This window comes from Nomascus leucogenys, chromosome 22a (assembly GCF_006542625.1).
Source record: "Nomascus leucogenys isolate Asia chromosome 22a, Asia_NLE_v1, whole genome shotgun sequence".
Lineage (NCBI taxonomy): Eukaryota > Metazoa > Chordata > Mammalia > Primates > Hylobatidae > Nomascus > Nomascus leucogenys.
In genome coordinates this window covers 117123668-117136853 of record NC_044402.1, presented here as the reverse complement: position 1 = coordinate 117136853, position 13186 = coordinate 117123668, and the positions used below count along the sequence as shown (strand labels likewise).

General features: G+C 46.4%; 1 long non-coding RNA gene across 1 annotated transcript in view; it reads right to left on the bottom strand.

The window, feature by feature from the left end:
• LOC115832316 overlaps positions 1 to 13186 on the bottom strand; it is a 59454-nt gene that overhangs the window by 18906 nt on the left and 27362 nt on the right. The window lies entirely within an intron of this gene.

Here is a 13186-nt window from a genome sequence, read left to right as displayed (position 1 = left end):
ATGGCTTCCTTCAACAAATGCAGGTATCAGCTTTCTATCCTGGGAAGAGCCTGGGCTAATAATGAATTGTCATTCCAGAGGAATTCATTTTGTTCACCCTGGCATAGGCTTTGGGGCCCCACAGACCTGAGTCTGAATCCGTAATCCACTAATTATTAGCCATGTGCTTTCATCTTAGTGAGGCTCCATCCATTTCCATAGGAGTAGAGCAAGGGAAGAATAGGTGTTGGCTTTTGCCATTGTTAGGAGGATTCGGTGAGATGGTACATGTTCAGTGTCTGGTACAAGGTCTGACCCAGAGTGAAACCTCAGTGCACGTCAGTTCTGTTTCTTCTAATACAGGATAGAGACCCTGATGGGAGCCTGCTCATGGGCTACTCAGCTAAGGATTAGAATATGGCAGCTTTAGGTATCACTTAATAGGTAAGATTCTAGCCTTCACAAAACCTACGGATAACCAGAGGCAGCAAAAATAGGTAATATTCATTGAGGGTTTACTAACGACCAAGTGTTCTAAACACTTTACCTGGGTGAACTTATTTAACCTTCACTAGAATCCTATTATTATGCCCAAAGCTAGAGAGTGACTGAACTAGCATTGGAAGCCAGCCTACCTGGCTCTCCAGCCAACTTTCTTAACATCACTGCAGCAATGGAAGGGAACCACTGGATTAAATCATTTCAGAAATTGAACAGGGGTTGAGAGATTGGCTCTTTCAAGCCCTTGTTTTGCAGAGAAGGAAAGCAAAGCTCAGAGACGGAAATTCCCACCCAAGGCCTTGTAGCTGCTGGTGGTGGAGTAGCTCCTGGTCTGTCAGGCCAGTGTCTTGCCACTGTCAAGGAGAAGAATGGTCAAACCACTGGAGAAAGAGACTGTGTTGTTGACCACACTGTCTATGAGAATGGCAATTCCCTAATGGAATTTTGTGTAAATTTAACCCACACAAAAAGCCAATCTTTTTTTTTTCAGCCACCTTTGATTGGCTGCCTGCTACAAGAGAAATATCAGGAGGTATGTGTTGTCATGGGGGGAAGTGAAGATGGAGGACCCCTCATTTGTGGAATTGGGAACGGGCTTTGGGTCACATGAGGCTCATTCCTGATGAGCTAGAACGTGGCAGTTACCTGAATCCAGAAACCAATGTTAGGCTCTGTATGGACATGCAGAGGAAGAAGACCTGTTGCCACGTCTACAGAGGGGTCAGGAAAGACACACTTGGAATGACCCTAAGAAACCATGGGCAAGTCTCCATTTTTTTCCCTCAGCCAAACCTGTATGCACTGGTACAGCCATACCAATTATTAAAATATTGAAAAACTTCTGTGTCCCTTGGGAAATAGGCACTACCATGAGCCCCACTAGTGCCCTTCTCTCCTGGCACTTTCAGACCTCCCTGAGTCCAGCAACGAAAGAGTTAACACTTGCCCCAGCAGAGGGCCTCTGGGAGCCAGCTCCTGCCTTCAGAGCTGTCTGTTAAGACTGGTCTAGGACTAGATTCGTTCTTACTGTTTTTAAATAGCTTGAATGTCACCTCCAGATGAAGCTCCCCAAATGGAATGAGACATCTAAATAGAGCCACGTGGGGTCCATCTGGGGTGGCTGCCCAGAGGACAAATTTTGCAAAGGAAATCTGAAGGGGTAAGAGATGCAATTTAGTGGCTAGGAGAGTGAGGGTTTGGACAAAGCTCTGATTAAGGAGCAATCCTCCTGTGGCATGCTAGGGTTTAAACACAGGGTTCAGAGTGGCATGCACATCCCTCTGCCCTCGGCTGCCCTCTGCACCCTACTCCTGTCATAGACTCTGAGGACAGGCCTAGCAGCCAGTGGCCACATTATTAATACTCCTTGATCTGCCGCACTCCTTCCCCTCATCACACAGGCTGGGAGCTTATGGTCCTAGACAACACGTACTGGAAGAATGCAGGTCAGAGCAGCACAGAGGACTCCCTGGCAACCCACGAATCCTCTGCCCAGCAGGGTTGCCAAAGGTCATCCAAGCAGGGTTGAGGGATGTAGGAGGCTTCACTCAGATTCAGACATTTGCAGAGAAAGAAAGGTTCAATAACTTCTGGGGTATGACGTCCCACATTGTGTGACAGCTGGGAAAGGGCCCCTTGTCTTCATCTCATCCCCCCTATTCAAATGGAGAAAGAGCAAACAGGGAGGCAGAAAGAATAAGGGCAAGACAGAGCCCACTCACTTTCCCCTACACTGCAGTGGAAATGCAGGGCCAGGCTGGAGTGTGTTTTGCTGGCTCTGAAGCCGGACAGTCCTGGGTCCACACCCAGGCTCTACCCTTACCAGCTATCAGACCCTGGGCAGGTAATTTAACCTCTCAGAGCCCAAAGTTTCCTTGTCGATAGAACAGGGATAATAACTCAGGGGTCCTGTTGAGTGAAGTCATATATGGAAGGCATGTACCCATGTGACTATTGCTGGTTCTCTTCTTTCATCTTATTAGGTTAGGAAACAAAAACTGTCTCCCGAGTCATTCAAAGGTTATAAACTAAGTTTAGGAGTTTTTTTCTTCCATCTACATACTTTCTCCCATATCTTCGCCTGGTTTTTTCTTCCCTGAACTTCCCAATCCTTGGCCCTTTCCTAGGAATAAAAGGGCGAGAGATACCCAGGCAATAAGGAGATGGTTCCTGCAGCCAAGTAGATATTTCAGAAGGGATGGCTTCTGCCATCTTGTACTGTATATCAAGAACCTCCCAGAAGTTCGTAGGGTTTAACCTGGAACTTTGACTTCTAGGAATCAAAGTGAAAACATTCAAGAATTTAAAGGTTCAAAGATTTAGAAGTTTATACACAAAGCCGTGACACACATACATATATATGCACACTAACGCATATGTGTGTGAATATATATACACACACACATATATCACAATCTAAATGTCACATAAATTTTGCTAAATGAATTAAAAGAATTATTTATTTATGGTAGAACATTATAAAGAACAATATGTATGATAGGGCACTGTAAAGCCATTAAAAATCAGGTTTGAGAAAGTATTTGTGTAGAGAGAGATATTCCTGAAATACACAGTACAGTGAAAAGTCAAGACCCAGAACTGTATTTATGGGATGATCTCAAACACCCAACAGATGTCTGAGTATAGACAAAAGGCTGGAAAGAAATTTGCCAGGATGTGAGTTCTGGTCAACTCTCACTGTTGGCATTGGAAGTGAGTTTTATTTTCCTCATTACAAAAGTAATTCGTGTCCATGGTAGAAAATTTGAAAAACACAAAATGATATAACATAAAAAGGTGGATTTTAGTTTTAAAGTATCTTAAAAGAGGAATGATTAGTCTCCAGCTGACCCACAAAAAATATGTCAGCAATCGAAACCTTCAGCTGCTTGACTACCAGCTGCAATGTTTGCCAACACTATGCTCTGTAAACACCTATGCACACACACACACATGCACATGCGCACTCTGAGATTCCACTAAGACACGCAGTGAAGTCCCTTGGTGGGGTTGCAGGAGCTGAGGCTGAGATGAAGGTGTCCATTGGAAGAGAAAATACACGAAAATAGAAGAGGATTGTGAGGAGAAATGAAATGAGAAAAGTGGCGAGTGGGCTTCTAGGAATAAAATTCCTGCTAATAACCGTCTTCATTTAGAGAGATGGGCTGAGAGTCTTTTGCCAAAGAAAGAAGAGTCTACAGGATGGCTGGGATAGGTGCTATTTTAAGAAAAATATATGCAACCATCTGGAGGCTGAAGGGCTTGCTCGCCAGAGCCAGGTGGGCCCGTTTTCTATTGCAAATAACAAACCACCCTGAGACATGGTGGCTTATGGGACAGTGGTCATTCATGCATCTGCAGCCTGGGGAGGGCTTGCTGGGGCAGCTCACCTCTGCTCCATGTGCTGTCAGATGGGACAACGTGACTGGGGGTGCCCAGGACAGCGGCCCCCAGGCCTGGCACACTGGTGCTGATCAGCCGGGAGCACAGCCAGGGCCGTGGGCTCCTTTCCACGTGGGCCTCTCCTCCCCAAGGGCTGCTTTGGCTTCTTGTGGGCACAGTGGCTGGGTTCCAAGAGTGAGTGTCCCAAGAGACAGGAAGTGAGAGCTGCCAGTGTCTGAAGGCCTGGGCCCAGAAGTTGGCACAGCACTGCATTCATTTGTCAAGTAGTCACAAGGCCAGATTCAGGGCAAGGGGAGACAGATCCCAATTCTTGATGGGAGGAGGGTCAAAGAATTTGGGGGCCACATTTTAAAACTGCCACAGAGGGGGACACACAAGATCAATTCTTGGGTGGCTGCTCCAGCCCAAACTGTTTACAACATCGCGGTGCTCAGGAAGGACAGATGGGATGAGAAGTTTGAGGCGTGAGCAACATCGTGCCACATTCATAAAAAACTGCCTGCTCTGGCAGGGACTGGGAGGGGAAGCCCAGTTCCTCTCTGGCCCACCTGGCCAGCCCCCACAGCATGGCTCCCTTCAGCCTCTGGGCTCTTCTCCTTCTACCTCTTCTTGTCCTTAGCAACCCTGAACAACCTCCAGTTCCCACAGGTCCCCAGGGCCTGTGTGAGCAAATGGAACATCCTGCCACTCCTCAGAGCTAGCTATAAACGCCAAATGATGTCAGGGAGCACTCAGGTGTTTCCAGCAAGAGAATTGGCCACTTTCTCTCCATGGGACTGATGAAGCAGAGGTGGGAGCTAGTCATGCTTTGTCTGGCCGGTATGCAGCTCTGCCAGGACTGGTCTTCTCCTGGGACTTTAATGCCCATAAACTTCTGAGAGGGGACCTCACAGATGGAGTCCAGCCATGGAAGGGTATGAGGCTCAGTGCAGGGAAGTGGCTGACTCAGAAAAGATGGGACTAGAACCCAGTTCTCCCAACTTGAAGTCAGGTGTTCCCTCCACCAGCCCATCTCCTAAGGTGCATTCTTTCCCTACTAGCAATGGAGCTTCTACTGTGAGCAAGGCTCTTACACACACGGGAGCTCATCTTTGATGAGAAAATGTTTCCAGTCCAACACCTCCACCCACAAAACCCTAATAGGGCATCTAAACATTTCCTGCAAAGAAGTCACAGCTCAGCAGGGCAGATCTGCAAAGCCAACGTACACTGGCTCCTGTTCCAGAGCTCAACACCTCTCACCCACCCCACCAAAGGTGAAACTTCTCCAAAGTCCTCAGTGTCACCTTTTGTAAAGGATGGGAACCATGCTTTCTATGGTGTGATATATTCAAGGCTGATTTTCTGTAACAATGATGCTTCAAGTGAATTACCATTAAGTAAAAAGAATGATCTGGGAAGTCACGGTTTCCTGTGCCCCATACCACCCGCTATGCCCCAGGCCCAGAATAAAAAGCACAGCCCAGTGTGGGGGGTTTGCTATAGCATTTGAGTTTTGAGACCAGATGGCCCCTGAATCCAGGGATCTGGGCAGGAGAGCCTGGAGCATTAGGGTTCTCCTACAGCCATAGAGCACGCCTTTCCAGGGTCACCCCAAATAGATGGGCAAGCATCAGGGTGCCCAGGTGAAGGCACAAGTGAAGGCTGAAATTCTGCTTGGGACCGACTGGCCAAAACATGTCCCTGCAGGCAGCAGGGCCCTGTGCCCGTCATCCTTTTCCACCAGCAAACAGAATTCGCCCTCCCAGTGTTCCTGGTATATGATATTTTAACAAATGTTTATTGAATACCAACTACGTACCTAAGACTGTTATAGACACTTGGAATAAAGAGAAAAACAAACAAACAAAATCCCTGCCCCTGTGAAACTGATGTGCTAATGGAAGAGGCAATATGATGTCAGGGGTAATAAATTCTCTCAAGAAAAACAGAGTGGGGAGGGGATGGAAGACAGGGAGGCCGCCCTGGACACACTGGTCTGGGAGAGTCTCTGAGGCGGTGATGTCTATGCAGAGGCCTGCGTGAGGTAAAGGAACCCGAGGAGACATGGAGGCAGTAAGATCCTAGCCAAGGGCACATCAAGACTCAGCGCCCTAGTGGGAGCGCGTTTTTGTTTGAGACTGGAACAAGTGAGCACGGGAAGAGAAGTAGGAAATGAACCAGAGGCTCCTGCTCTCTGCACTGCATGGAACCTAAAACCAGGAAGATAGAACTAGCATTTGTTTAAGTGCTGAGTATGTGTCAGGCACCTCTCTTATTCATTGTTAAAACCACCCTAGGAGGGAATATATAGGCTCAGAGGAACTACCAGATCACAATACTGAGTGACTAACTTGGAATTTGAACCCAGGAATGTGTGACTGCACAGCCTGTTCTGTTTTCACTGTAGCCTCCTGGAGACAGGCTTTCTTTCAGGGTCCTGAGGCACTTTTATCTAAGCAGTCACTGTATGGGGCACATTGACCCACTGTCTGAGCCCAGGAGAAAACTGTGACAAGTGTCTGCCCTTTGGCCATCAGCCTCAACAAAGGCAGACCACAAAGACTCACTCTTACCCATGTCCCGATCCCCCACCAGCCCTTCTTCCCAAGCCCCAAAAGGGCTATGGTTTGTGTACCCATGAGATATCCTGAGGCCAGAACAGAGAGAAACAGGACTGCTAGACAGACCTACATTCCCAGGCTTCGAGTTCCCTCTTTCTTGGAACCAAATGAAGACCAACAGCGAAGTCACATGAAGAGACACAGAGGGGCTGAGCCAAAGCACAGCAAGCATGGTGCCATCTTTTTCTTTTTTTTTTTGGATGGAGTTTTGCTCTTGTCACCCAGGCTAGAGTGCAATGGTGCGATCTCGGCTCACTGCAACCTCCACCTCCCAGGTTCAAGCAATTCTCCTGCCTCAGCCTCCTGAATAGCTGGGATTACAGGCGTGTGCCACCACGCCCGGCTAATTTTTTATATTTTTAGTAGACATGGGGTTTCATTATGTTGGCCAGGTTGGTCTCGAATTCCTGACCTCAGGTGATCCACCCACCTCAGCCTCCCAAAGTGCTGGGATTACAGGTGTGAGCCACCTCATCCGGCCGTATGGTGCCATCTTTAGATCTGCAGAGAGCTCTGTGTCAATTCCATGGTTAGTGTCCTAGAAACCTTTGTTTTCTAGACTAAGGACTCTTGGGAATCACAGTCAGGGAACCAGAAGTGACTCAGATGAGATTAGTCAATGACATCGTCTCTCTTCCTCCTGCAGTGGAAGGACCAAGGAATCAGCCAGAGTACACAGGCACCAGCCAGGAGGAGTCCAGGCCTTGGACTATTAGTCAGCAAGTTCCACCATGGTGAGCAGAAAGCACAGGCCAAGCGGCTTTAATTCAGCTGAAATCCCAAACCACCAGGCTGTGTATTCACCTCATTGGGGTATGAAAAAAGATTTGGGGGAGAGTTAGTGCTTAAGACAAAAGTCACTTTCCCTTCCAGTTCTGATGATTCAAGATATATCCAACCATTATTTTCCAACCACTTACCAGAGGAAACCTTTTACCAGCCTTCCTCTATTTTTCTTTATTTTATTTTTTGAGATGGGGTCTCATTGTGTCCCACAGGCTGGAGTGCAGTGGCGCAATCTCAACTCACTGCAACCTCCGCCTCCCAAGCTTAAGTGATCCTTCTACCTCAGCCTCCCGAGTTGCTGGAACCACAGACTACTCCGACTGGCCCAAACACGCCCCTGCAGGCAGCAAGGACCTGTGTCCCTCACCCTTCTCCACCAGCAAGCAGAATTCCCTGGTTTACAATCTTTAACAAATATTTATAGAATATCAACTATGTATCTAGGACTGTTATAGACACTTGGAATAAAGAGAAAAACAAACAAAAGCCCTGCCCCTGTGAAACTTATGTGCCACGTTTTTGCATACCACGCCTGGCTAATTTTTTGTATTTTTGGTAGAGATGGGGTTTACCATGTTGCCCAGGCTGGTCTCGAACTTCTGAGCTCATGCAATTCTCCCACCTCAGTCTCCCAAAGTTCTGGGATTATAGGTGTGAGCCACGGTGCCTAGCCTATTCCTCTTTATTTCCTTTTTCCTTTATATATTCTCCTCATCCGTGCTTGAGTGTTCTCTTTCTCTCTCGTCTAATGTAATCTAATACAATGGAATATTTTTCTTTGGGATCATGGGGGAGGTTCTCATGTCTGGGAGCCTGGCCAAGGTATATGTATTTACAACATCTGAGTTCCATTTCAAAAGTATGTTTCATGACCCTGTTCCTTTGATTACAATCTAATCCTATGTATGGGCAGGAACGTTTTCTGCTGCAGCACCGGCCTTGAAAGAGACATATTACCAGCTATCACAACCTCCTCCCTGGTTACCCAGTTCAAAGACAACACACATACCCCTAGGCCTCTTCCTACCAAGCAAAATTTTTAGAAGAACCATGCTTGCAGAAAAATAAATAAGACATTTTCAAAGAGACATCAGTCTTAAAACTTGCTCTTAGCTTCTTTAAAAAAAAAAAAAGAGAGTGTTAGAGTAGATCAGTCTGAGATTTAAGCTTTCAGGTTGTGATATAAAAAAAAAACGCATATGAGTTCAATGCTAGCAATGCTATTAAACATATATCAGCTTTGTGTGTCGAATTTTTTTTTTATTCAATGCATTTATGAGCAGCCTACACCCTACTTTGGAATAGAGGCATGGAATAGTGAAAGATGCTTCACCATAAGCAGCCCTACTTCCAAATTCTAACCCAGCCACTTAGTGGCTGTGTATGCAAAACTATTTTGTCCAAGCTTCAGTTTCCTCATCTATAAAATAGAGACAAAAAATATCCAACTCTTAGGATTGAAAGAATTCCATGAGATAAAGTCTTAAAGCTCTCAACAAATGTTAATTTCTCCCATACGCACATCCTTGCATTGTGTGCAGTTAAGGGAGGCTGCAAACAGGCATTACCAGACCCTTACCATCAAAAAGATCACAACCTGTGGAAAGATAACATTTAGCAGTAAATAATAAACTGCAGATTTGGTGCTAGGTTGGAAACAGTCAACACAGAAACAGTCAGGACATAAAGGAGACGGCCCCTATCAGCAGGGCTTCTGGGAAGCCTATCAGGAAGGCTGCACAGAGATGGTCCGTGAAGGGTGGGGAGGCTGGCACTTCAGGCTCAAGTGTGGAGGGAGAAATAGATTCCCATGTTTGTGGGAGCATAGGAAGATCAGACAAGACTGACCCTAAAAAGTGGCGATGATGTGACAGGGAAGGGGCAGCGTCATGGTGTGGGGACACACTGGAAAGTCAGGCAGAGGCAGGTGGCCATGATTTCATTTGAAATGGTATTCATTGTCAGCTTTGACACCATAAGATCAGAGCTTTATGGAATGGAATGTTAAAGGCCTCCCCTCTCCCCAGACAAGAGGCAACCAGTGGGAGAAGGGAGCCAGTGGGAGGGGCATCCACAAAAGAGGGAGGGTGGTGGAGTCTACCCACTGCTCAGATGCAGTGGATAAAAGGGGAGAGGAATCGCAGATGCCTCTTGGTTTGCGTCAGGAAAGCAAGCAAATATGCTAACAACACTGGAGGCCCAGAAGTTAGAAAAGGGAGTTGCCCGAAGAAGAAAGAGCCATTTGGTCCATTTTGGACAAGTTTATGTGAGATGCCTGAACAAGAGCGCTGCATGTGTGTGTGTCCTCCGGAGAGTGTGTACCCCTTAGCGGGAGGGCCTGCTTCCCCTTCTATTCCATTCTACCCACTCCTCTCACAGTATTCCAGATTCACGTTTCTTAAAAACTCAGCTGAATTCATAGCTAGGTGTGCCTGGAGGGAGGAGGTTATGCAAGCTGTCCCGAGGAAGCCAGAGGTGTGTTCAACCCCTGTGTTTCCTGAGTGTTAGTTGGATTCCTGAAGCCATCAGTTAGTGGTTCCCAAATGTTGTGTTCAGATTCTCCCACCTTTTTTGCAGGAGAATAAGAGTTTCTAGAAAGGATCTGACTCCAAACCAGGCAAAGTCTCATGTCTTAGAGGGAGTCAATACCTTAGAGAATATTAAAATTATTGGGCCCAAAGGTAACTTGGAGATATTCTTTAGATGCTCTTAAGAACATTGTTCCTGGATTATGTATATTCCAAATATCTTCTGTGATTCGTCTTTTCACTTTCTTTAAGGAACTCTTTGATAAATCGTCACAGGTACCATGGATGGGTCCTCCTGGGCATGCATTCTGCCTCCAGGGAAGCCCACCCTTCCCTGCTGATGCAGTTCAGCATTGCTTTGGCTGGCAAAGTCATGTTGGCTTCTGGGCACCAGAATAGCAAGCAGGCCCCGAGGCAGCCAGCATCAGGAATCGAGAAAGGGAGTTCCAGATGGAAGCGGCAGAGTGTGAAGATGCTTGACTGCAGGCCAGCCCCATGGCGGGGGGAGAGGTGTGGGGGTTTGAAATGCCCTAAAAGGTTCTAGACCAGTGGCTAGAAAAGGCTGAGCACAGACCCAAAGGAAAGCCTTGTATCCAACCCCTGTGTTAAGATATGGGGAATTACAGAACCCCCAGGACTGAAATCACCCTCCCTCTAAGAACATCATGTCCACTGTTCAGCCGTCTGCCAAGATTACCAAAGCAGAATTGTTTTTAACCGAGATGGTAATCCGCCACAACTCCCGTGGGTCATTCATTCAGACCCCCTGTCTTCCACTGCCTTCTATGCAATGTTAAGAAGGGAAAGAAGTCCAACTTCAGATTTTTCTGGACAATTTGAAGAAACAAACACAGAGGAAATGGTTTACATCAATGAAATGGATAAAAGTTAGAGAACAGAAAGAACTTCTCAGGAGTCTGAGAAAGTGTGAGAGAACAACCACAGTCTGAACAGTGAGTCTCGGTATTCTTTTGTGAAAGAGCCAACTACACTAGGCCTCAGTTTCCCCACCTATAAAATGGAAAGACCATTCCTTGCTTTGCCTTACTTGACATTGCAAAGAGTAAAGCCCATTTGAGATGTTAAAGGCCTTGGCATGTTGAAAGGAAGTGTCTGCAGGGATCTATGAACTGAGAGGTTATCCAGCCTTGGAGATCGGAAAATGAGGACTGTTCACCCTAGAACATCTTCCAGAGGGACCTAATGAGTAATGGGGCCAGAGTCATTTGTAATGTGCCACTGGACTGTGCTCATCCTCTTGGCTGCCAACACTCCTCCTGCTTTCAGATGATAGCCCACTTTTTTCCATCAAAGGAACCACAACTTGACTACTCCCAAGGCTTGGTGATCCCAAGCATTCCAAGACCACCTCCTACAAGCCTCCATCAGAGCTATCAAGCAGCAACTGCAGACTCCTCCTGGAGGCAGGAAACAGTCACAGGCCCAAAGGGAGGTGAAGAGGGAACACTGAGGCGCTAGCTTAAAGCCTGGGAAGTGTGAAGCACCATCTCAACATGTAGGTTTCAACTGCAGCCTCAATGAGCCCTGGAATCCCACTGGGGAGTCTTGGTCAGAGATTGGAGGAGGCCAGAACTGGTTCCGCATCTCCCACCCCTGCCTCAACCACAGCATCTCTGATGTTATATTGGTCTTAAATATTGGGATGTTTTGTTTGCAAAAAGAGTTCTATGACTCTAAAAATGTTTATGAAACACTTGTCTGCACTAACCAAAGCATACAGAAGAAAAACTAATTGCACTTAAGACTTTAGAATCATATATCACATCCAACAGAAGAATTCTACTAGGAAAAATGCCCAAGCTGTTGCCCCCAAACTAATGTAACATGCTCACAAATGGCATCTGCCTTTATATTCTTGCTATTTCTTTCTTTAGCTTTCCCCATTCTCTCAATTCCTAAGTACTCCTAGAACAGGTAGAGATGCTGCTATTTAGGAAAATATTCCCTGAGTATCCTCCTCTAGGCCACTGCAGACCCTTCTTGCAGCTCTGTTTTGTGCATCTTCCGTACTTAACACTTGGTACTGCAGGTAGATCTAGATTATGAACACCTTGAGGACAGGGATCATGTCTAATTCCATCAATCTATGTGGCCCATGTTTAAGCACAGTGCCAGTAACTCAGGAGGAGTTTGAGAGACCTGAATGAATGAATGAATGAATGAAGACACTTCACAAATATATAATTTCCTAGTTTCTCTCCTGTAAGTAAGTTAACATCTTCTATGTTTTTTTTTTTTTTCTTCTAGGTCACAGAGGGCTAATGCTGTAAATTCTCTCTCAGGGGAAAGCTGGGCAGACACACTTGGGAACATTTAAAAAACTAGGTTGGCATTGGAGAGGAAACAGCCAATATATTTAGCCACCCATGGCATGCCAAGGCCTTATTGAGACAGAAATAGGCACCGTAGGAGGAATCTCAATTAAATATTTTTCTAAGCAGTCAGCTCTGGGCTTTGCCTGAACATGGATAGAGAGCTGGGGTGAAGCATAGGACAGAAAGCCAAGAAGATCTCAGTGGGGCTTCTGAATCATCCTGGGGCTTAGCTGCTAGCAATGTAAAGCTGGTGACCCCAGGGGGCAGGGGTGCTGGCCTACCTTCTATGTCCAAGGAGCAGGACACCCTCCCTGCAGGCACTTTCCAGAATCCCACACATTTGGGGGACCCATCCTCTCCACCATACCTACTCTTAAATGGCAGCAAGTATCCAGAATATTCTTCCTATGAGCTTTACCCAACTATTTCCAATAGTCAACACTCCCTAAGAATCCATCTTACTCAGAAAGCATTCCTGGAATGACTTGAGGAGAAACACAATGACACTTTGGGCATAGAATTCCACCCTGCAGCCTGCTTATCTTTTCTTTGTTAAAATATGCAGCACTTCAATCCAGAGACATAGGGACAACTGCCCTGAATTGACTGGGGTATGAGGATGGGCTCCAGTGCCGGGCAGGGTGAGAGTGGGAGGGGGTACCTGGCGGGGGTGCAGACAGTCCAGTGCAGAATGCACGTATGAATAATAACAAATCTCTCTTTTTTTCATATGTGGGCTTTTCCAAATACGGAGAACAGCTTTTCCCACTTAAAAATGTATCATCAACTTTTTCTCATGTCATTGCGTGTTCTTTTACAATGTGATTGTTAACATCTATATAGCATGCCCTCATTTGGAAGTCATTTTATTTAGCCCATCTCCAGCTGTTAAGCATTTAGATTGTTTCCTGTTATTATCACACTATGATGAACACGCTCAGGGTGACTGTTGTGTTAATTTCTAATCATTTCAAGAAGCAGGCTAGCTGGGGGTTAAGAACAAGGGTCTTGCAGCTGTTCTTCCCGATCTCAATCCCAGTGTCATGACTTG